Here is a 24,599-nt window from a genome sequence, read left to right as displayed (position 1 = left end):
ACCAGGAGCCCTTCTTGGTGAGTATCTTCTTTCTCAGGGTCAATGGCTGTTTATTAAGAGGGTATATGCCCTGTTTTCAGGACTGACTTACAAAATATTTTCTATCCATCTTTTGGATTTCAAGTCTATGCCAGATTTGCATGTTAAAAGGTATAACAATTAAACTTTTAAACATTGTTGATGATTATTTATGTGCAGAAATGGAGACTAGCCCTGGCCTCCCAGTTTTCTTAGGAAGGTCCGAGGTTAGGCAGCCTCCCATCCCTTCCTGCATTTTTAAATTATGAGAAACAGCAGAGTGAGCAGCATCCATGGATGCTCGGCAGCCTCTGAGAAGCCAGGAAGGCAGCTGTGATGGCATTAGGCCAACCACAGTTTCTGGAGGGTGACACATGCAAGGCCATTGGTGGACACTGCTGACTGAGCGTCTGCTGCTGTATGGGCCATACTATGACACCCCTAAAGCATACAGAGCAAATAAGGAAAGGACACTTTGGAGAGGAATGGAAGACCAGGCACGTGCACCTGCATGCAACAGCTCTCCCCCTGGAAGAATCAGCAGACCCAGTTTCCACTGGCAGCTGGTTTCATCTTAGGGAAAAGTAATTGTTCATTATCCTATATCTCAGTTCTCATAAAAGGAAAATCAGGAAATTTGCTATGAGACACTACCAAGTGCTCTGAGCTCCCTGTGAAAATCGTACTGTGTCAATCAACTGACCAAATATTCTTATTTCTTGCAGTTTTGAGTTTGGGGTTTTTTTGTCTTTTTGTTTTTTTTTTTTTTTCCCAGGAGAGTAGAAAACCTCTTGGTTTTCTGGAATTTAGGCATAGCTTTGTTGTGAAATTCATTGCCATATGTTCTTTTTAGAAGAGAATAGGGAGTATTAAGTCAACTCATTAATCTCTGAGGTAACTGAAAAAATATTAATTTAAAAAACCACCAGGAATGAATTAGAGAAAGTTGAAATAGTTGGAAAATATCAGCTCCAAGTGTCAGCCACACCCTAATGCTGGAAATGCCCTGCCAGAAGCGTCATCACTTTATCAGTGGTTTCTTCCACAGCAGCCCAGTTACAACGAGTCTTCTGGAACAGTCCAGGGCAAGGCCTTAGATACCAAGCTAGTCCTCCACCCAAAGCAGCAAGCTCAGCCACCATCATGGAAGGCCAGTAGAAACAGGTCCTCCCTACACAGTGTCACACTGGATAGTCTCATAGGTGCTGTGTCTGAGTTCGTGGCTGACCATCCACCCAGAGCTCTTCTCGTCTCGGCGGGCAGGTGGGAGAGGGCATCAGTGTGGGATGAGGGAGGCCGCTCCCAATATATTAATCCCCCCAGGACTGTTAATATGGAATGTTCCAGAGTGAACTCTTTTCAAGCTGGCTCATTCCTTCATGTTCCACCAGAAAGGAAGCAATGATGACATTTTAAACATGGGAACACTCTGTAAACATCTGCAGGCTCTTTTGCCAATGAAAACAGCACCATAAAAAATGTAGGTTTCATTGAATTAAGAAAATAAACATGTTTTAGTCCTAAAGACAGTGCATTCTAGCATGTCACAGCGTTCTCACAAATACTGAGGGTTCATATTTAAGAATATTTGACATGTGACAGTCAGCCTCCCACATGTGCACCTCGCGTCCTCAAAATAGCCCTGTGAAGAAGGCAAGAATGTCATCCCCACTTTCCAGCAGAGACACCGAGGCACAGAGAGAGCCAGGAGCCTGCCCGAGGTTGCAGAGCCTGCATGTGTCCCCAGGTCACCTGATGTCAGAGCCCACGTCTCTAACCACCAGGCCATGTGAATTCTCTCAAAGGACTTTGAGAGAATTAAAAATCTCTGAACACACCCCCCCTCCCCCGCCGCCTTACCTCATGGTGCCTTCTTCCAAGCTCTGCAGGCTTGTGTAAGGTGTAAGTACTTCTTACTCGTGTGAGAAGTGAACGAAAACTCTAGCCTTGAAGTGATCTGTTCCTTAAGACACTAACATTTCTCATTCATGGGAAGAGTCTATTAAAATTATCCTCTGGCACGTCCCCAAAAGTACCGAGAGGCTGCACATGACACCAGTGCCTCCACGGACAGTGCTCCTCCTGGGAACACGGGGGTGTCAGCAAGCATGCTTAATGGTCCACGTCAGGATTCCACAGGCTGGCTGATAAAGAGAGCTGGACGGAGGGACAGGGGCAAGATAGCACGCACCCCCCAGGGGACTTGGGACAGAGAAGCGTCAGCACTCACCCAGAGCAGTTCAGGGGCTCTGAGAGCAAGGGGACACCTGCAGCTGACGTGATGGGAGGTCAGAGTTTAAGTGGCAGTGGTTTTTCTTCCTGGGTGGACTGTGAACTCAGTGGCACACATACATCTTAAGTTAGATGGAATAGAGTCTGTGAAGGCACGAGACTAAGTGGCTTCACCAGAGCCGTGTGTGTAGGAAGAGGAAGCAAGTTCTGAGCCAGGGCCCTGCAGCCGCAGGGGATCAAGGGCTGAGGAGGAGCCAGCAGGAAGGGATGGGGGGATGTGAGGTGCAGGGCCAGTGAGGTGGGAAGAGGGAGAGGGTGGCTGCTGGAGGTAAATGAAGAAGGTGCTTTCAGAGCAGATGGTGATCACCTCTGCTATCACCTGAGGAGTCACCCGAGGGGGAAGCGGATTTGGTGGGGGTGGGGCTTCTTGGGGAGAGGCAGGGAAGTCTGGAAGGAGTCAGGAGAGAAATGGGAAGAAAGACAATGGTGAGAAGAAACAGCACTTCCTACAAAAGGGCATCTCCGGACAGGGTAGCGGGGTCCAGGGAAATTTCTAATTTTTTTAAGATGAGAGAAAGAAGAGCTCATCTGTACACTTATTGGTCAAAATGACAGCGGAAAGGGAGGAGCTGATGATGCAGGGAGGACTAGACCTGCTACCAAGGGTCCGGCCTGGCCTGGGGGACACAGAATCCACAGCCAGCAGGATGTTGGGTGGGGAGGGCCCAGTGCATGCATGTTCTGTGCTCCCCTAATGAAAGGAGAGTGAGGTCAACTAAAAATTTAATGACACGTAGTACACAGATATTGTTTTCCTATGAAAACCCTTAACACATCACAGCTGAAGCCAAATCCCTTTGATGGGGAGGTGGCACTGTCCACCCAGGTAACAGGGACCCACTGGAAGGATGTTGGAGGCAGAGTTCGGGGGAGTGGAGAAGAAGCCTGGGCTAGTAAGGGAGGCAGAGAAACCCTAGAGATATGTTGAGGTGGCACAGGTTGGAGGGCCAATCAAGCTCGGTCCCCAAGGGAAGGTCAGTGTGAACACATCAGTGAGATGGCGTGTGCCTGCTTCCCTCCCTCCAGGGCTGGACTCCCCAGGCTGAACTGGCCCGTGGGGGTGAGCACGCTCTGTACCGAGCTGGGGAGACCAGTGCCAGGGCAGCTCTGCTGGGACAGGCCCTGGAGTGCAAAGTCCCACTCTGCTCCAAACGCCCCAAGCACACACACACACACACACACACACACGCTCACACACGCTCACACACGCATACATGCACATGCCATGCTCATGCACCCATGCACATGCACACAATCATGCACCTGAGATCTGTTGAGTCGCTGTGTGCATCCATACCTATTCCTATTTCTCATGCTGTTCCAGCATTTGGACCTATCACAGGTGTTTCTCCATTCACCTGTTGAGAGACATACTTGACAGATACAGCTGCTATGGTCATTTGGGCGCAAGCTTCTGCATGGACACTAGTGGTCATTTCTCTGTGGTGGACATGGGGCGGCGGGGCTCTGCCTCTTGAAGGAACTCTCGAGGATCATTCTGCTTAAGTGAGCCGCACGCTGTGTCCTGGTCCTCCTGCCGCCTTTGACTACTGTCTCTCTCCTCCTCTTGACCTCTTTTCTGTGGCTATTGGCCAAGATTCGTCTCCTGACTCCCCCTTGCTCTGTCATTTAGAGACAGACTCTGCATCCCAGCCCACAATGCTGTTCTCCTGGACCGTCACCAGTGGTGGTCAGCGTCCAGCCCTCTGGGCCCCCACAGGCACAAATCAGCTCTCTCTCAAGCCAGGACAAGTTGTTCTAGCACACTACCGCCTCCATCATCACCAACCCTCCGATAGTCCTTGTTCCTTGAGTTTTTCATATAGGAACTAGCTGGTCACCTGTTTGGATCCTTGGAGAGGCACTCATCTCTGCATTTGGAAGGGGTCTGATTGGATGAGTTATTCTCAGCTGTGGGTGTGCAAAGGCCCCTTTGGGTGCCCAATGAAATCTATAGGTGGCTCACCAAATCAGTATGCACAGCACACATTTTGTGCACAAGGACCATTTGTGCTAAGTCCAGACTCCTCCAGTGTCCAGACGTGTCAGGGTAGGAGTCTCTGGTAGGTGAGGTCAAGTGACCTGGCCATAGGAAAGGGGTTAGAGGGATGAGCCCTTTGAAAGTAGAGGCTTCTCCTTGGCTGCAAGTGGAAGAGGAAGTCGGAGACTCGGCACAAGGATCATGTGCTCAGAGCAGGGCCTGGACTCTGCCAACAACACAGACAAGCTTGGGGTGGATTTTCCCGCACAGCCTCCGTAGGCAAGCCCAGCCCAGCCGACACCCTGGTTCTGATGTGTAAAACCCTCGATGAATGCCAGCGAGACTACTGACCCACAGAGCAGCGAGCTGAAAAACGGGGGTTGTTGAAGCCACTCGGTTCGTGGTGATTTGTTGTGCAGCATTAGAAAACTACTACAGTCAGCCCATTTGCAAAACTGAGACAGTGGAGCCCCAACCTCAGAGGGTTATATGAGAATTAAGAGCTAATTTACATAAAATACCTGGAACAATAAAGACCATCTCGAAGTGTGGCCTATTATTCACAAATGCCATCCACTTGGTAAAATGCCAGGTACGTGTGTTTGATTATTTGAAAGTCGCCCCACTGATACAGTATCTGAGTCACAGGATACAGTCAAAAGTCTAGAATTTTAAATGAATGAATCACACTCTAAATATGCATCATCTTTTAAAACTCAGAGCTTACAAATGAGCTGTGTGGTTATCAACCATTACTTAACAGCCCAGACCATAATAAAGAAGATATCAGGCTATATAGAGAAAAATACAAGAAATCTGGGCCTCAACCACCCAACAGTTATTTAATGGATGCTTGCCAGGTGCCGAGCACTGATGCAGGTCCTAGAGACGCAGCAGGAAAAAAGACACAAAAGGTCCTTATTCTCATGAAGTTTATATTCTGGTAGGATGAGACAGAAATTAGATGCCTAAGAAAAATGCAAGCTAGTGATGTGGACATGCAGAATATTAGCATAAGTTAGGGGGAGCTACTTGAGATTAAGAAGACCACCTAGAAAGTTCTTTCTAGAAGGATGCCATTTAGACTGAGATGTGAATAATGGTCAGGAGCCAGCCAGCTGTCCAGGGGACAAGAAGGGGACATAACGCTGAGGTCCCCAGGGCGAAAAGGAGCCAGGAATGTGGCAGGACCTGAGGGGGGTGACATGGCTGACACCTGGTAAAAGCAGGGAGAGAGGATGGAGTAGAGCTGGAGAGGGCAAGAAAGGAACTCGGATTTTATGCCAAGTGCAACAGGAGGACTGGGGGGCTTTACACAGGAGAGTGATGTGGTCTGGTCTGAACTTTCCAAGGCTAGCTCTTACTGCTAAGTGGAGAGAGCTTGTGCAGGACCAAGTGGGAACAGGAAGTCCAGGGTGTCCTGTTGGGCATCTGAAGGTGGTGGCAGTGACGGAGAGATGAGGCTCTGTGTGACGTTCAAGAGGTGGAGTAGGCGGATGGATAGGGTTGGGGGCACAGAGTCTAGACTTTTGGTTTGAGCAACCGAGTGGTGCCATTTACTGAGATGGGAAGGTTGAGAGAGGACGGACGCATTTCGGGAGGAGAGGCACCATGGGTTCTCTTTCTGCACCTTAATTTGGACGTGCCAGTCGGACAGCCAGGTGGAGAGGCTGAGCAGGCCTGCAATTCTGGGGAAAGGCCATGTTGGAGACAGACTTGAGAGTTCATGTCCTAGAGATGGAATTAAAGATCTGGTCTGGACGAGCGAGAGATGACATGTGAAGATGGGACAGGAGCCTGGAGACCTCAGCCAGCAAGGTTGGAGGGAAACCAAGAAAAACGGAGTTCAGCTGGAGAAGGCATTGCAGCCGGGGTGAGGTGGGTGCTGGTAGAGCATGTGTAATCCCTGAGTAAGTATTTATCACACCCTGATACCCCTCGGTCCCGACAAACACGGTGAGAACATGCTGAGGTTATTGTCTAGATCTTTTTGCTGTCTCTGGTTTGGAGAAGGCAGACTATACTTTTGAAACGTTAACAAGAAAAACATACAGCAAAACTATCATGAAGAGCCAAGGCAGTTAAATTCTCCATTCTTGGCTAACAGGAAGACCTCATGAATGATTTTTTTCCATCGTAAAGAGCAACAGATAACAGCCTTCACCATTTTGCATGATTTGATGTAACTGAGAAGTTCCTCAGGCTTGATAACTGACGAAACCAAACCAAACCAAACGCTTCCTGTCTAAAGCATTCCTTGGTCTGATGCACACTGCCATCGCATCCTCTGAAGGGCCATCCTGATTTGAAACCCAGCCATATTTTTAACAGGAGTATCGCTTTTTAATTTTCACTTCATTTCACACAAACACAAACACCACGAGCCGTTTGAGTATGCCCCTTAAAAAGCTCATAATTAAAATCTTTAACTGTGTTGAAAAAACAAACAAGCATATTTCCTGATGGCCACCGATGGGTTCTTAAACATAATCAAACAAGAACTTAAGACAGTGCACTAATCTCTAGTGGTTCTTAATGAAAAGTTATGAGTTAAATATCTTATCTCATAGAGACCAACACCACTGAGGGGTTTGAGAAGGACTTAGCAATGAACTCTCCCTGGCCCCGGTGTCACTCGTTAACCACTCATTACAGGGTCTGCCCCGTGTCTTCCTGCCTCCTGCCTGCCACACACCACTCCCTTCTCTGAACTGTTTCTTTCACTTTTGTGATGAGACAAAGCCACAGATCCAATCTGGCCACTCTCCTGCTTTCACATCTGCACAGCTTTTTGGAGTCTGTGCGGGGTTTAAGGGTTTGTCCCTGAGTCAAACAGACACAGATTGAAACCTAGCTCATAACCGGAGGGACTTAAGAAAGTGACCTTCCTGAGTCTCCGGTCCCTCGTTTGGAAATTGAGGTTAGCCTAGCCGTGGTCATCAGAGTCTTGTCCCAGCATTTCGATGTGGGTTAAATAATGATGCAGGTGGAGTGTTTAGCACAGGGCTGGGTCCCTAGCAAGTGGCAGCAAGTGACAGGACTCTGCAACGAGTAAGCTGCTGTCTCATAGCCGCTTCCCGTGGGCCCACTTCCCCTTCATGTGGCCCTGGAGGCTCTATCATCCTAGTAACCCCAACCCTAAACCACCTATCACACCTGGGCAAGCATATAAGCTAGACTCCATCTGGCTATAATGTAACAATGGCTCAAGTTAGGACTTTGTTTCTCTCTGGTGTAAATGTAGTCTGGCATAAGTCATGCAGGCTGATATGGCTGCCCAGGTACCACTAGAAACCTCAGCTCCTTTCTGATCTGGCATCCTGGAGCACGGCTTTCAACCTCAACCTGACCTCATGGTCCAAGATGGCTGCTGGACTCTGGCCAGTGAAGCCATATTCCATGAGTTGACAGTAAGAGCAATTGAAAGAAGACAATGAAAGCTCTACATGATGGTTCTGTGTATGACACTAGATCACATGGCCTCTCCTAGCAACCAGCTAGTCTTGGAATGTAGTCTTTTTACTTGACACATTGTCATCTGAAATATAATACGTTTTTGAATTAAGCAAGAAGGAAGAAGCATCTCAGTGGGCAACTAACAGCGTCTGCGATGGCATGGGGTCAGGCGGGGCCTGGGATCTGGAGACTGGAAAAGAGAAGGTCCATGTTCCCTTCGACCCATGGACTGGGAGCACAGTTGCACACACACAGGATGGGACCAGGGAACACAGTCACACACACAGAGGACACTGTCGGCGAGGGACAGAGTGTGCACCTGAGTGAGGCTGCCAACTGGCATCCCTCTCCCCTCCCTGTTTTCGTATTTTACTGTAATTCCTTCCCTACCCCTAACCTCACCCCCAACTAGACTGAAAGGTCCCACCGAGAAAACCCCACCTGCCCACATGCACACTCTTCCAGGTGACCACAGATGCTCATCACTGGGTGACTGAACAAACAGCAAGTGTGCTCATGTTTGGCAGGTACAGATACATCCCAACAGCCGTCTCCTGAGCAAGGGCTGTGGTGCTGGCCTCCTCCCCCTGCCTCCACTGTTCCCATGATGTCAGGGAGTGACAGGAATGACACTTCTCTCAAGGGGCTGGCACATAGTAAGGCCTCGGTCAGTGCTGGTCATTCATGTCATTACCACATGCCATCAACTCTGACATGCGCTGGTTTTTCTTACATTATAACGGCTTTTTCACTACGCGGGGGTGTCATGATTTTATTGGCAGAGGATTTTTTCACTTGGTGGTGTATAGACATGAGCTCTGCTTTATAATCAATGCTGTCTGACATCCGGTGGAACTGTTATTATCTGGAAAGAAACACAGAGGGTCTAGAAATTCAGGGGCTTAAAAGCTAGGAAAGCTCAAGTTCACCACCATTTGATCAAAGGAGAGGCCAGGGTCAAGGAATGAAGCAGGTCTGAGACTAGCACCATGGGTGTGGTCACGGCCGTGTGGTGTAAAACTGTCTAGTTCCACACAGATCAGAAGCTGACTCTGTTTCTATTACACCTGAATTGTCCCAGAAACTGTGAGCTGAAAACAACATGCAACACATACAATGGAGCCTCATTTAGTCATAGAAAGGAATGAAGTCCTGGCATGTGCGACAACGTGGCTGAACTTTGAAGTGTGCCAAGTTGAAGAAGCCAGTCACGGAGGACCACATGTGTGTGACCCCATTTCCACAAAACATCCAGGCAGGTCCACAGGGACAGAAAGCAGCTCAGTAGTTGCCAGGGGCTGGAGAAGGGGTCGGGGACACCTGTTGATCAGTTATTCCTTAGCACGTCCCTAAGGGCAAATTCACTTCTGATGGCATTCGTGGAATTTTTATTTTTGTTACCCACCTGGCAGTGCCTGCTTAACACTTGCCCAGTTTAGGGTAAGAAGAGGCGTGTTAGGCAAGACAGTGGCCGCTGGTCAGCGTGGCAGTGCTCTTTTATCAGATGTTCTCAAAAGCTGGAGGGAAAGTATGAAGATCTTGAAACCATGGATGTTTTCATATACAGTTTATTTTCGGTGATGATAAGAGTTATAATTACTGCCTGGGACGATCTAGAGAATGCAGAAGGCTTGAGACCATCGATTCCCCGTCTCAAAGCCAAGCACCATTGTTTCCGTGCGTTTCCCCCTCCCCCCTCCTTCTTTCCTTCTCTCCTCCTTCCTCCCCTTTCTCCTTCTCCCCTCCTCCTCTCTCCCTCCTCTCCCTCTCTCCGCACTCTCTCCTTCCGCTTTCCCTCCCTCTCTCTCCCCCCATCTCCCCTCCCCTCCCCTCCCCATGCCTCGCTTTTCTCTCCACTCCCCCTCCCTCTCTCTCCTTCTCCCCACACAAGTTCTGTTTACACAATTGTATCAGCCTTTGTACCTGTTTTACTTCACTTAACGTACAATGTAAGCATTTCCCCAATTATGAAAGTTCCCCAGTGCCAGGTGTAGCCCGTTTTCATGGTGACACTTCAGTGGCCCTCAGTGGGCTCATCGTACCAACCTTCATTACACAAAGCTGGGGTGCAGAACAGGGACCAGGGCTGAGGGCCACCTGTTGTGCTGTTGGCTCCCAAGGGCAACGCATCACCTGCTAAGCAGCCTCATGAATCCAGAAGCTCTTTCCCACAGAAACATGCGCTGGCTTTGAACCAAGGAGGCAGACCCAGGTCACAGCAGCTTCCGGGTGGGGGAAACCCAGACACAAAAGGAAAAAGGAAACTACGCCCGTGATTGTGTGGTGAGACTGCTGGGTTTAACTTCCAGGAGAAAAGAGAGTAGCTCTAACTCACAGTCGCAACACGGCAAAGGGTGTCCGCCCACAGCCGCCCTGCCTGTAGTGCCTGCCAGTGCACCTTAGGGTGCAGCAGCCCATGGGCTTGGACCACGGCTGGGCGGGGTGGGCACTGACCCTGACCCTACAGTGGGACCTGCCGGGTGCCCTGGCGTCTGACTTGGCTTCTCTGAAGCCAAATATCTTTTCCGCAGAAATGCAGCAACATGAGGGTAGGCTTTGCAGATTTATTCACATCTGTTCCCCAGCACTCAGCATGTGCCTGGCGCATATTGAAGCATGCAGTAAGTTTATTGAATCATAACTCTTCTTGCAAACTCTGTCTGCATCACGAGCATTTTCTCCAGGGCCAGACACGTACTTAGCAGTCACTCTGCCGGTATGGGTCAGCCGTCTCAGCTTGCTGCCCCTTCACTGACCAACCCCCATAATGAGCTGGCCTTGGCTTCAGCAAAGAAGGGCAGAGGGACATGGAAGAAGGAAGTGCAAGTGACCGGAGACCAACTTCCCCTACTTCAAAATTGCGCTTCGGCATATGTGTCTCCTTCAAATCTCTTCTTTGTTTCTTATTCATTTATCTCTCCCTGGTTCCCAGGACCCAGAGCCCAGGTTAGTCATGTAAATGCTGAAAGTAGGTCACTTTACCAGTCAAATATATCTTCAGTGGGCAGGTCTGTGTGCAAGCCACACAATGTTATTTCTGGGGAAATGTAATGACAGTTCTGCCTTTAACAGAACACTTTGGGCCATGTGTGTGCACATATGTTAGGTGCTGCCTATCCACAGACTTGCAAGGGCATCTGGACCAATCAAGACCATTGTAGAACCTCCTCGGGAGACAGGGAGGTAAAAGGGTCCACCTGCAGTGGAAAGGTGTCTTAGCCAGCACCATCCTCACTGAAATACTGACTCCTGAACAGAGGTGGCGCATAGCAGGTGCTTAGTAGATGAATGGAGGAATGAATGAATGAAGGAATATCAGAGACTGCATCTTGCTGAGCTGTTCTATAGCACCCGGGGCCTCAATAAATAGTGAACACAGCCCCTGGGTAAAGACAGGGAAAGATAAGCAAGGGCATCAAATGAGCCAAGCATGGTTACAGCCCAATCATTTTGCTTGGTTGGCACTTCTTGGCCCGGCTCTCTGATTTTCTAAAGGCTAATTCCTCCTGGGAGAACTTTATTAAGTTAGAAGAGCATTTAATAGCCTCCACATTTATCTTTGGGTCTAAAGGCAAACAAAAGCTTTGTTTATCACTTTGCTCAACTAAACAGCACATGAATATGATGTGTTCGGGCCAGAAACTACAAGTCAAATGAACAGAATGACAACCAAAGCCCAAACTCGCAAAGTCCCCTGACAATTTATGAGCTGATGCAAAAGTAAGAACTGATTTCAGGATTGGGCTTGAGGGGCGTGGAGACGATCACAGTGAGAGGGGTTGTTCTTCGCTGTCCAGCAGACAAGACTCTTCCATTCCTACGTCCAACTGTCCATTTCATTATCTAAGACACTTAGTGGCCAGAGGCGAGGTAAACAACCCGCAGTGTGCTCCAGTCCAGAGCAAGTCTATATGAAAGCTTTGAGCCAACCTGTGGTCATTGGCCAAAGTCCACTTTTATCAGAGGAAAAGAGTTTTGCAAAAGTATAGATAGAGAGCAGGTTGGCTGGTGAGGAGGCCACAGGGGGTAGTGATGGGCATGGGAATGGTTGGGTGAAGACTTCGTGCTCAACCTGAAACTCCCCCTTACTCTCGATGGGCCAGAAGAACACACTAATGCTTAGGATCAGGGTCCACAGCATTGCCATTGGGTGGGGACACAATTCCCTCAAAGGTTATTTACATGGCAAGGACAATATTTCTTTATCGACTCACTAAAGCCAGTTTTAAATTCAAAGGAAAATCTGCCTGGGCTTTTTGCGTGACTTGCTTCAGTACATTAAGCGAGAAATGGTTGTCCCTGGGGTCTTGCAGAGCACTCAGAGGAGAGTCTACACATACGGAGGCTGGGGGCGCTCCCACTGTGTGTGCCGGCAGTGGTTGGGTGCCCGCCGCATTCCCCTTCCCCTCAGGACAGGTCCCTATAGGTCTATAGAACAGGGCACTGCAACATCTGTATTTCTTAGGAAGAATTTTATCCCAAGTAGCAACGGCCTGGAAACACAACTGGACCCTACTCCTGGCCCGAGGGGAGAAGGGGCGTTCACAACCTCACTCAAGGAAACAGCTAACATGGAGAAATAGCTGCCCAAACCAGTCAGCTGCTGTGAGACAAACTGCTCTGGGAGGGCCTGGCTTGGTCAGCCGGCGTCCCTCTGCCAACTCCCTTGCCCGCCCACGAGGCAGAAGGAACCCTCCAAGCGCGTGGCCACTTAGCTCCTGGTTGAGTCCTATCATGGTGCGTGTCCAACCTTGTCACTCAACTCACCAGTGGCAAGGACTGTCCCTCTCCTCAGGCCTGTCAGTCTGTTTACAAGACAACTTTATTCTTCACTCAGCAGAGGACAACTTCCCACGCTCCCCATGCACCGCAGGTCTTCCCCTGCAGAAGCCAGAGGCCTCCTTCAACAGGCACTCATGGGGTCTCACGCTTCCCAGGCTAAGGTGTCATGCCTGGGGACACGGCCAGGCCCCATAGCTAGAGAAGCAAGGGAAAGCCTGTGAGAACAAGCCAGAAAAATGTGGTTAAAGAAGAGTCACACACATACACACGTACACACACAGAAGCCAGAAAACAGCAGGCATTGGTGAGGATGCAGAGAAAAGGGAACACTCGAGCACTGTGGGTGGGCACAGCCACCGCAAAAAACAGTATGGAGGGTCAAAAAGTTAAAAATAGAACTGTCTTATGACCCAGCAATCCCACTTCTGGGTATGTGTCCAAAAGAATTGAAAACGTGGTCTCCAAGAGATATCTGTACCCCCACGTTCACGAAGCACTGTTCACAGTAGTCCAAAGATAGAGGTTCCCCACGTGTTCATGGCAGATGACTGCATAAACAAAATCCGGCAGGTATGTACAGTGGAATATTATTCAGCCTTAAAAAGGAGACCAAATTCTAACCCCTGCCACAACACGGAGGAATCTCGAAGACATGAGGTTGAGTGAAATGAGCCAGACACAAAAAGGAGGGTTCCACTTTATACAGGTACCGACGGGGGTCCAGCTCATAGAGACAGGAAGTAGGTGGCAATGCCAGGGCTCGGGGAGGGGAGCTTGACGAGGGCCAGGTTTCAGTTTGGGAAGATGAGAAATTCTGGAGGTGGTGGCGATGGCTGCAGAAGTGTGCGAATGCCGTGAATGCTTGTGGACTGTGCACCTGAACGTGGTTAATGTGATAAATTTCATGGTGTGTGTATTTTAGCACAATTAAATTTTTTTTATCAAAGCAAGTTAAAAATAAAAATCAGGTCACCTCTCGAGTCTTCAAAGATCACCAGACCTTGAGCAGGCTCCATGGCCGGCTCCAAACTCTGACAGCCTGTGCCCATCAGAGCTGCTCTGTGAGGTCAGCTCCGGGACACCTGCGTGGCCTTGGTCCCTGATGGAGGGGGTCCCCAGGCTTTTCCCACTCCAGAGTCTGAATACCCTCTAGCCAGACCTTTCCCCGTACTCACAATGCCCAGACTCACTCAGCGGTGGGCTTCTAGATGCCCAGTGTTAAGTCGAAATCCAGGACTATGCGAAAAACTAGGGCAACGAATTATGTCTCCTTGAAACTACTGGGAAAGATGGTGCCCACTGACTTAGGACAGAGTCTCAATCTCGTCACTGATTGGAGAGGGTCAAACCCAAATCTGTGGGAAAACTAGGGGACCAGGAGTTTTGCGACGTGTGGTCTGGCTGTTCATTTAGTGGATGAGGACGCAAACACAGCTTGCCTGGGTGACCCCGAGGCTGGTGGCAGAGCCCGGAGGCCCCTCCAGTTCCATTCTGGCTCCAATCTGTATGTTCATGTCAGGTTCTCCCTGCTCTGCCAAGCTGGTTGTGACGGACTCATGTCACACTCCCTCTGGGGTTGTGTGGACACAGAGCAGATCACAGCTTGCCCAGTCCCCAGGTCCTGGTACCCTCAGGCAGAGATCCCTGACACTGACAGACTCGGGGTCAATGAGGGCCTGGCCTCCTTGGCAGAAGCTGAGTCCCATCCCTCATGCCATCTATCCCTTTCCATTTTCCAAAATTCAGGTCAATCCCCATTTCCTCCTGCTAACATTTGTGTGACTTTTACTCCAGAGGCAGAAATTCTTCCCATGACGACCATACCTTTCACTCTACCGCGCTTTCTCTAAGGCCGGCTCAGTTTGCATTAACAGAATTTGGTAACTTGGAACGTGTCTGCAAATCCAGAAAATGACATACCCACCACCGTCACCATGCACAGTGTTATGTCCCCATCTGCTGTGTTTCTGCTGGGCTCCTTGGGACCCAGGGGCTGAGTTGCTTGACCCCTCCCTAGGCCTCATGGCTCATGCTTCAGATTCTGTGAGATGACCCCTGACTCTTCCCCTAAATTCTCTTTTTTATGTGACCTCCATTTTCCTGAGTTTTCTCTCTCTTGCTGCCAAAAAGGCCCAACAAACACATCGTCAGCACCTGCCTTTTTGCAGCCTCTGCTACCCACACACCAGACGACAGCACTTCGTGTGACATTACAGCTTCACAGAGCTGCACTGAGCACCGGAGTGACGGTTCTCTCATGACTGCAGTGAATGCCCATGGTGTCAACCCCAGGTACCAACACCACGATGATGTTTACCATCTCAGAGTCTCTCTCATTGGGAAACATGAAGCAGTGTTTCTATAGTTAAAAGTCGCCTTGCAGTTATGGGAGTGAGAGCAAACCCACTCATTTTATGTCCGCAGCTGAACTAGAAGTGGAAAGCACCTCCGGTGTGGCACAGCTGATGGTGGCAGGCCCCGATGTTGCCCCTGCCATCAACAGTCCATGTGGGCCTGAGCTAATTATCCCTCCTGGCTGCCTTCGTGGGGTGAGGGCGTCCAGCGGGACAATGGTTCTTTGTTCTTATAGAGAGCATGTTAGACACGGCAGGGGCAGGGAGGAGGGGGTGTGAGTCACAGGGGACCCACTGCAAGTTCAAGGCACAGGGATTCCAACAGGAAGGCCACACCATGCATAACAGGTCCTGACAGGGCCCAGAGAGGAGAGGGACCCTGTCCTGCCAAGACCCCTGTCCTGGACAGCATCTCAGTGTGCAAACTCAGGCCCAGAGCCTGCAAGAGACACAGAACCCTCTCCACACCTCTTAACATCTCTAAGAGTTGGGCCTTATCCAGCAAGAAAAACGCAGAAGGAACACAGAATGTCTGGTGATTATAAAAGATAAAATTGGGTATTTGATTTTTGAATCTGAATATAAATTGAAAGGTAGAAAATGATGGGTCTAAGGTAGTATGTAAGATGAATGTGCATTATAAGCTTAATTCGTCAGGGTTACAAAAATGTTTTAAGTGTTTGGAAAGAGTTTGCTTGTGAAGGGGTACTTAAGAAGAAAAGCAAATATATTAGGTGTGTATATGAAGCTTAAAACCTTTAGAGGCCATGATTCTGGGTTATACAATGAGATTAGTAAGTAGAATAACCGAATTTATAAGTTGCACTCTAAAGCCTAAGGCAAGTAGGTTTTGAAAGTTTAATATTCCAGTGTTCATTTTTCAACTCCAGTGAATCATATCTGGTCTTTTCTCTGCTCTCTTGTCACCGTCTAAAACCAGAGAAGAGAGGGACCCCATCTTGCCAAGACAAACAGCGTCCTGGGAAGGTGACAAACAGCAGATCTTATGAGAACACAAGGAATCAGCTGGGACCAGTGGGATAAATCCAGGAAGGGAAGTGAATCCTGAAACCTGTATGGCCTTTAAATCCATGAGTCACTTTATGTAAAAAGGCATGATAAGAATTTAAAATATTTTTATTTAGAATATTTTTGGGGGAGGTGTTTTTTGTTTATTTTTTATCAAACAAAAAAGTGCTTATATGTGTGGGCAGCTACTGGCATCAAGGGCAGGCTGCTGGGTCAGTTCCGATGCCCTGTTCATCCTGGTGACAGACTGGCAGGGACATCTTGTCCCAGACACAGTCCCTCCGACAGCCCGCAGACTTGCTCACATGTAGCCAGACCTGCAAGCTGCCCATGTCCCTCAGGCTGCACAATCCCTTCTGTCTGTGGTTCTGCATCTCTCCAGGGAAGAGCATGTGACGACGTGGCAGAGTGCACATCTGACCCAGGGACCCCAAACTACTGACAGGACATACCAGATAAGCATGACAGAGCCAGTCTTAAGTTCCCATTCCCTCACTGTGCCCTGTGCAAAGTCACCAAGGTGGGGGGCTGGAGACACACAGAAGCGCACTCTCAAGAGACGAGGACAGCCACGTTTGTCAACTTCCCAGCCCTAGGGGCATCCAGATCCCAAAAAGATCTTGGTGATCAGATTCTGCAGGTCTGGGGAGCCCAGGAGTCTGCATTTTGTCCCCGTTCCTTGGGTGGGGTGCCTCTGCTGCTGGTCCCAGGCCTGCACTTTGGGTAATAGGGTCAGGGTCTAGAGTGAGTCAGGGCCTAGGAGATCCAGATGACAGGCACACGTCTGTCTTGGGACCGGGCCCTGCACAGGAATCATGGCACCAGCCAAGCTCTTCTCTCGTCCCTGCGGGTGTCATAGGTGTACACACACGCACGCACACACACTCGTGTTCATGTGAGAAAGACTATTCAAAACCTGCTCTACAGATTTTTCTTCGTACGCAACATCACTTGGGTAATACATTCAATCTGGAAGTTTGAATATCGATTCTTGAAGTTTCTGTTTGAGTCTTGGTTACAGGAGTAACTTTTCAAAGCAAACGTCTAAAATACACTCCGGTATCCAGGCTAGGGGCTGACGGCATCTAAACTCAGCAGATGGGTGCAGCCTTTTTAATCGATATTAATGTGCGCCGCGGCGCTTGAGCGCTCAAAGCTCGAGACACTCAAATGGGTGTGATTATCTCATTCTTCACGAGCCTGACAGCTGTTAACTGCCAACAACGTGAGGTGTAGCAGACACTCTGGAGGGGGAGGTTCAAGGATATCCAGTCTGGAGCAGGTCCCAAGATGCCTTTCTCTAATCCATCAGTAGCTCATTCTCATTGCTCTTTATCCTACAATTGTATCATATGCTCTTCAAATAGGAAAGACTGCCAATGAATACAAGGTGTACAAGTAAGGAAAGTAAACAGCGCTGTTTCTTTGAATATCTGCTTCGTTTAGAATTTAAGTTATATTGTGATCAAACAGTCCTTCATATTCTGAAGGAAACAAAACAGAGCGTATGATCAAACGGGAACCCTGGCCAGAAAAGGCAGGGACAGAGCAGGCACAACTCACACTGAGCTGGGACGCTGTGGGGCGGTGGTCCAGATGTGGCCATGTGGCCTGCACCCAGGAGATACAGCACGGTGCCCTGTCAAACCAGTGTGGGCTCAGGCTCTCTGCCCTCGGGCAGGGCATTTGGCCTTGTTCAGCATCACCTCTACTTCACTGGGTCACCCTCGCGATGAAATGTGACATCTTCCACAAGGAGCCAGTGCATGACAAGCCTCCCCTTCGTGGGTGACACAGCAGAGTCTTTCTGCCCTCAGAGGCTTTGTACTCTGCAGACTGTCTTTCCGAGATAGAGAAAAGTCCCACCCTGGGTTCTTTCTCATCCTCACACCCTTCTTTTTCTCCCAGGTGAGGAATTTAGTTTCTGTACACAGTATCACAGTAATGACAACATCTTGTCCATGGTGCTTTGTGTCCCCATGGTGCTTGGCCAAGGTCGTGAAGATATTCTCCTGTTTTCTTCCAAAAGTTGATTTGTTTTACTTTCACATTTAAACAGTCCATCTATATAAAACTGATTTTTAGTAACACTGCTTTCAATGTTAATTTGGTGTTTAAGTAAATTTGAATATCAGTCTAGTAGGATTTGTCATAATTTTTTTTTTTTTTGCTTTTAAATAAGAAACCAAGAATTTAGAAAGTACTGATTTTCTTGGTGAAAAAAAAATTATAAATCCTAAAATTATAATAATGTTCTATTTTAACTTTAAAATGGTCAAATTATCAGAAAATAATGTTTCCATTTTATGAAGCCAAATAAAAATCAATTTGCTGTAAGTATTAATTGCATACCTAGAGGGAGAAAGTGTGTGAGGTGAATGAATCATGGTGACTATTTAAGACACTTGGACTGTTTTAACAAATAATCCGTTCCATAACGATTTACTGATATGTGTATTTTAAACATACGTTGGCAGTAAATATATTTATTTATAAATTTTTATATTTGTTAGCTATTTTATACTCATTATATTTATTTGTACATGTTTATGTATTTATCAATATGTAGGACATAAAATGCAGTTATACTGATGTGCCTATGAAGATATGGAGTTAGCATGAGTGAAACTGGGGACATTCCAAAAAAGTTCTCAGCCTAACCACCCATGAAGGCACTCGATGATGCCATTTGGGTACCATAGTTACTCACCACCTCTGAGCATTGTCATTATATCAAAACAGAGTCTCTTAGGTCACAGATGTGACTCCAGATGTGCACCAGAAGCATGACCTCCGTCTATCACAAAAGACCCTGGTATTGATGGGGTGGCCATGTCATTTACCGTACAGCATTGCTGGTGGGAGAGACAGATGCAGACAGATGCAGCAAAGCGCAGCTTCCCTCACTGCAAACTGACTTCAGCGGCTGGTTTTGTGGCGGTCAATTCACTCAGCAGGAGCAGCAGCTTATTCCTCCTTGTTCTGAATATGAAGAGAAATGAAATCCTGAAGCAACCTGACAGCCTTGGGTCAAAAGCAAAATTATATGCTGTCTGATTTACAGCCCACAAATCACTTTTTATGCCTAGCTATAAATACTGTCATCAGCAATCCTGGCAGGTTCACATTGAAGCGAAAAAGCACACTGCCTGATGGAAAGCTGGGGTCCAGGTGTTCCTATTATAAAGATGTGGGCACCAGAGCAAACGCCAGTGATCCGAGCACTGCATCTGACCAAATCTGAACCCCGGCCTGCCTGAAATGAACGGAGCTGTCAGGATATTCTGAAGCCTTTTAAAGTTTTTTTTTTTTATTCTTGCCAAAGTAAAAGACTGATTACACGTCCGCGTGGCCTGTGGATATCTGAGAGGGTATCTTACCCCCAAATCCTGGCTAAGACTCATGACCCAAAACTCTGTCCCGTGCATAAGTTTTGAGCCGGAAAACTTTTCTCAGAGGCGGAATTTCTGAAGACTGTATCGAATACACGGGATGCGCAGGCTGAGTGACCCCAGGCTGGGGATGCAGAAGCTTAGCAGTACTGTCCACGCCCATGCTGAAGGTGGCTACTCGACACCCAGCTTTCATTTAATTATGATGAATTCTAAGCCACTCTTCCTTGCAACAATTTATCTGTATGATTTGCTTCTTTCAACTCCAAGTTAGGAGTTATGAGACTGAGACCTCCACTGGAAGGTGGACGGTGCCCTTCTGGGCAGTTGTTACAGCTAGCCGCATCGGGTTGCCAAACCCAGCTAGAAAGCCTGCCTCTGACATAGGTCTTTAGGTCCCCAAGGAGACTGTTCTTTCCTGGGGTTTAGCAGGTGTGTCCTAATTCACCACCAGGCACGCCAGCGGGGCGACAGGACAAGGACGTGCTGGGCACAGCCTCTCCTGTTCTTGGCTGGTTTCTTGATGAAATGAAGTAGATGATGAAATGAAATCTGGCGACCCTACCTGCTCTTTACCTTGGCGTTGGTGAAAGAACCCTGCCCTGCCCTGCGGGCCTTCTGCCACCTCCAGGACCCCACCGCTCATCAGAACAGATGTCAGTTTTCCTTTCCCTTCTGTGACAGGACCCTTCACAGCAGAAAATGCCCCAGTTAAAATCCTAGGAGTGTTAAAATTTCAAAATTGTGTTAGTGAAAAAAATTAAGAAAAAAATTAAGTTAAAAATATCTTTTTTCTCAAACACACAATCACCTGTGTGAAATAATCGAATAAATGATTCTAAGAATTTTACAGAATATAATATCAATAAATATATATGACTTATATTCCTATGTATTATCAATAAACAATAACAAAATGAGATCATAAAATAACATTAAAATAGCTTTAAAAATGTGAAATATTTAGAGAGAACATCTAAAAGTAAACAAAACACTTCAGCACCCACTTCCTTTCTGTCGGGCATAGGGAACAGAGAGCGAATACTCAACATTATTTCACGAACCTCCCATTTCAAACTTCATCCTAAGCTTTACAAGATATATAGCAAGGAATATGGAAATGGCCGTAATGGCCGAAATTGTGGCCACGCGTCTTCCGACAGTGATGGACACTTTGATATGTTTTTTCTTGGTGGGGAGAGCGAGCAACCGCTTAGAAGTGATAGGGTGAAAGTGTCCCAGGGCAGAGTCTCTGGTTTTTGCCTTCATGGCTCCAATGGTATCAGGTGGTCCAAGTGCAGGTGGCTGCACAGTGTCTGGGTAGGGAAAGCCCTAAGTGCTCACTCACTGAGTGTAGAAGCATGTTACAGAGCAAGGGTCACATTTCCTGGCCACTTTGCCTCTTACGGCCAGGCTACCTGGAGGTGAGCAGCTGGCCAGCTGCCTCGTCCATCTCTCCAGCTCTTCGCTAAGCTACAACCTGCCTCAGTGTGGAGAAGGAGGGGAGAAACATGAGCAGACAATTTCCCACACGTGGGTCATCTGCCATTCAACTGTGGTTGTGCTGATTTTATTGCTCTCGGCAAAATCTTGTCCTTCCTGCACTGCTGCCAATAGTACGAGGTTGCAACAGTTGCCATCGAAAACACAGCCCATGGTATGTTGAGCACAAAGGAAATAAAAATCGCTGACGCTCCATTTTTCAAGGACAAATTAATTTGCCCCAGAAATGGCATGTTTGCCACTAGTCTCGTTAAAAATACCATGAGATTATCAGAAAAAATTAATATAAGCTGTTGGTTATCAGCTACGTCATTTCAGCTCACAAAGGCAAGTCCTGCTTGTCAGTTTGCTGCTGGGGGCAAGGACAAGCATTAACAAAGAAAGTCACATTCAATCAGAAACCATCACCGGTGCTAGCTTTGTGGTTATCGTGCATAAACCAGCTTGAAGAACAACCACACCGCTGCTTTGGGATTTGAACTTGAAAGCAAGGGCACTTTGGGCAGCATAGGCACCAAGTCCTCTCTGTAACGTGCCAGGAGATGAGCTTTTGCCTGGGAAGCTTGGGCACTGAGGCTCTGTGGTTCTGAGCCTCCTTAGGAGATAGAGGATTGAACAGTTACCTTTAAAGTGCCTTAGAAATGCGCATTCACGAGGATGGGCTGGCTGCATCTGCAAAGTGCCACTGACGCCTCCTGCGGTCCTTGTGCTCAGGTCCGCACAGAGTCCCCACCCCCACCCCACCCCCGCCACCCCCGCAGGTGACCGGCCTGTGGTCTCTGTGCAGGCCCTGTGCAGGCGCAATCTAAGATCTAGCACAACTGCCCCACTAGTGGCCCTCACGTGCCTTCAGCCACATCCATTGAGTGATACTCTGCACCCAGCACCATGGGGGGAGTCCCCAGACATAAGTCGTGAGCAAGGACATCAGAAAGTCACATTTGTTAAGTCGCATTCCACTGCTAAACAAACGTCACTTACTTTCCAGCCTTCGCAGATGGGCAGTTGGGAGGAGTTAAGGTCACCCACCACTTTTCAGGAAGGGCCTTTTCCAGTTCTTCTGCCCAGGGAGCTGTTGTATGTGTTTCCTTGCTGCCTGGGACCAACAGACTCGGGCTCACACATTGACGCCAAGAGGCAGCCCCCACCCACAGTGGGCGCCAGGTCCAGGGCCTCGGTACCGGCCACGCTCTGCCTCCAGCTCTCTTCCTCCCAGCAATCTCAGTACATCCTTTTCTCACTTCCTTCAGGTGTGACGCGAAAGACACCTTATTCTGGGTGAGGCTTTCCCTGGCCACCCATTCTAAAACCATACCCTCTGCCAATTCCACTTCGTCACCCCTCATCTACTTTACTTCTATCCCTCTGCATGTCTGCAAGTGTCGGGCGTATTTCTGCCTCCCTCAGAGGACTGTCAGCTCCCAGAGGCCAGGGCTCTGCCTGTGCCTGGAAGAGCAGCCCACATGTGGTCAGCGCTCCGATGGTCTTTGCCGAGCGGTTGGTTGGTGCATGGAAACCCTCGATGTCCCCACTGCCTCTCCACGTTGCCTCTCCTCTGTTTGGTGGGTGCAGTTGGGGCCTCTTATCACAAGCGAACAACACTTTTATTCCATTTCCTGCCCGTCTGTATAAGATTATGGGAACAAAATGCAATAGGCCATTTGAAAAATTGCACTGACATGGCTCAGAGGACGTTGCTGAAACTGGACTTTGATGGCCTGGGGTCAGCAGGACCATGAAAGCTTGTCAGGCAGTTCATGAAAGGACAGGGTACACATTCTGAAGGCGCATAGGGAAGTCAGAAGGGTCTGCATCCGATGTCGCCCGGGTTAGAGTTGGCCTGTTGGCGTGTCACTCCTGCTGGAACTTCGGAGACTTGGAGGCGGGAGGGGAGACATATCACAGCCACCATAGCATTTTGCACATGACTTCGCTGTCGTCAGTGACTTAAGCGCGAAGATCTGGGCTGCGGGTACCGGGCCGCAGGACCAGTGCCCCTGGACCTGAGCTGCACTGAGGCCTGGGGCTGGAGAGCCAGGAGCCAGCCACCCGATGGTGCGGCTCCAGCCTCCGGCGCCTCCGGCCACTCATTTCCGCCCCGTCCTGCAGTCCCACTGTCCCCCAGTTTCTCTCACTGTGCTGTCTGGTTTGGGCTGTGGCCGTCATCCTGGCTCTGACTTATGCACCCAAAGGACCTCAAGCTCCTTCACCTGAAAATGTGTCTATGAGTGGCAGGTAACTAGGCTGTCAGGTTTCACCGCCCCGGTCAGGGCTGTGACGGTGAGGGTAAAGGGACTCGCGCCCACCCCTCCTCACCCAAGCTCATCTCCAGAGCACCCGTGCTTCTTCCAAAGGTGGCAGGGCACCTCCAGTTCATCTTTGGTCTCACCAAGTGGTAGGAATAGATCAGCTCTGCAGACTTGGCACTTTCCTCTGGGCTCTGAGAGGTGTCACTCTGTCAGCGACACACAAGCCAGGAGGACCAACCAGTGACACTTCTAAGCGGTCACATCCAGTTCTCACAAGGGTCCAAGAAGAAGCCAGAAAAACTGTCTTGGGCTGCTAGGGTCGGAGGTAATGCAGGAACTCCATCTTCAGGTCCTGCCTCAGGAGAAAGCCCAGTGATGACTGTCCCTCTTAGGGATCTTTACCTCCAGTCCTCGACTCACTCCTTCCTCCTAGGGCTCTGCCTGGAGCTGGACTAACCTTGACCAAGGCTGTCGGCCGGAGAACCATGCACTGCGGCCCCAACCCATAGGTGGGCCGTGTGCTTTCTCGGCATGCCCATTTTAGGCTTGTGTGGTATTAAACTTTTCTGCCAGTAAGTAAAAGAGGCAAATTTTGTAAAAAACTGAGAAACAACTTGCAGGCGAGAGCAGATATTTCAGAAATGACTCAGAATCGTGTTTTGCTAGAAGAATGCTAATGAAACATAGAGCATATATTCATAAAACTGATAACACGCCCTCAGAAAGAAAATGACTCTTATTAGACATCCGAACTTGAGCAAAACAGTCCTGTCATTGACTAAAATATAATGGACCGGCCCCTGCTCAAGCAGCAAACGCGAACGTTAATGCAACTAGAGAAGGAAGATGGCTCTTTGGGCGGCACTGAGAGAGCATATCTTTCTGATCATCTGAAACGGTTCATTCACCCCTGAAACTCACTGTAAACCCTGGAGAAAAAGCTTCTCAGAAACACCTGACCCAGTAGGCAAAGAGCCAACTCCCTCTCGCCACCGTGACCTCACACCCAGGGCCCACGCAGACACAGTGCTCACGGCAGCCCTGTGACACCAGGAGAAAGGAGCATTGCCATTCTCAAGCTGTGAAAAATTAAACCAGCTCTTAAGCTTGAGCAGGATAACCTCAAACTTCCTAATTTACAAGTTACAAGTTAATGGGGTCGTAGCGTATTTGCAATTCATATCTGTTACCTAGGGCATCTCTGCAGACAGCTGCCCCCTGTTTTGGAGGCGGTCCGCTAAGGAGATCTGGATGTCAGAGGCAAATCCTGCTCTCTCTCAGTGGGAAGGCATGGCAGATACTTGCCCTTCAAGCTGCTGCTCTGATAGCAGCTCTGTTCTCAGTCCCAGCTCATCGCTCTCAAAGCTGTTCTGCGGCCATGTATGGGGACCATTCGTACGCAGGAAGGTCAGGTGGACAAAAATCTAGAACGAGGGCAGGACTCCAGGTCAGAGGACAAACAGGAATCCAGAGGGGTGATGGCTGAGAAGTGCCGCCCAGGCTAACGGCACCTCCCACTTCCTCAGGAGCTGCTTCCGGCCCT

General features: G+C 48.9%; 2 long non-coding RNA genes across 2 annotated transcripts; one reads left to right on the top strand and one right to left on the bottom strand.

The window, feature by feature from the left end:
- Window positions 1–15,159: 15,159 nt before the first annotated feature.
- Window positions 15,160–16,032, top strand: LOC120610319 (uncharacterized). The gene is made up of 2 exons (XR_005654912.1): window positions 15,160–15,418; window positions 15,824–16,032. It is a non-coding gene; the product is annotated as an uncharacterized LOC120610319 (long non-coding RNA).
- A 2,189-nt stretch (window positions 16,033–18,221) lies between these two features.
- LOC120610283 (uncharacterized) lies at window positions 18,222–23,758 on the bottom strand. The gene is made up of 3 exons (XR_005654900.1): window positions 21,789–23,758; window positions 19,870–20,023; window positions 18,222–18,894 (listed from the first exon to the last, which is right to left on the bottom strand). It is a non-coding gene; the product is annotated as an uncharacterized LOC120610283 (long non-coding RNA).
- Window positions 23,759–24,599: the final 841 nt, after the last annotated feature.

This window comes from Pteropus medius, unplaced genomic scaffold (genome assembly GCF_902729225.1).
Source record: "Pteropus medius unplaced genomic scaffold, Ma_sr-lr_union100, whole genome shotgun sequence".
NCBI lineage: Eukaryota > Metazoa > Chordata > Mammalia > Chiroptera > Pteropodidae > Pteropus > Pteropus medius.
The sequence above is the reverse complement of the archived record's forward strand: the minus strand, read 5'-3'. Positions and strand labels throughout refer to the sequence as shown.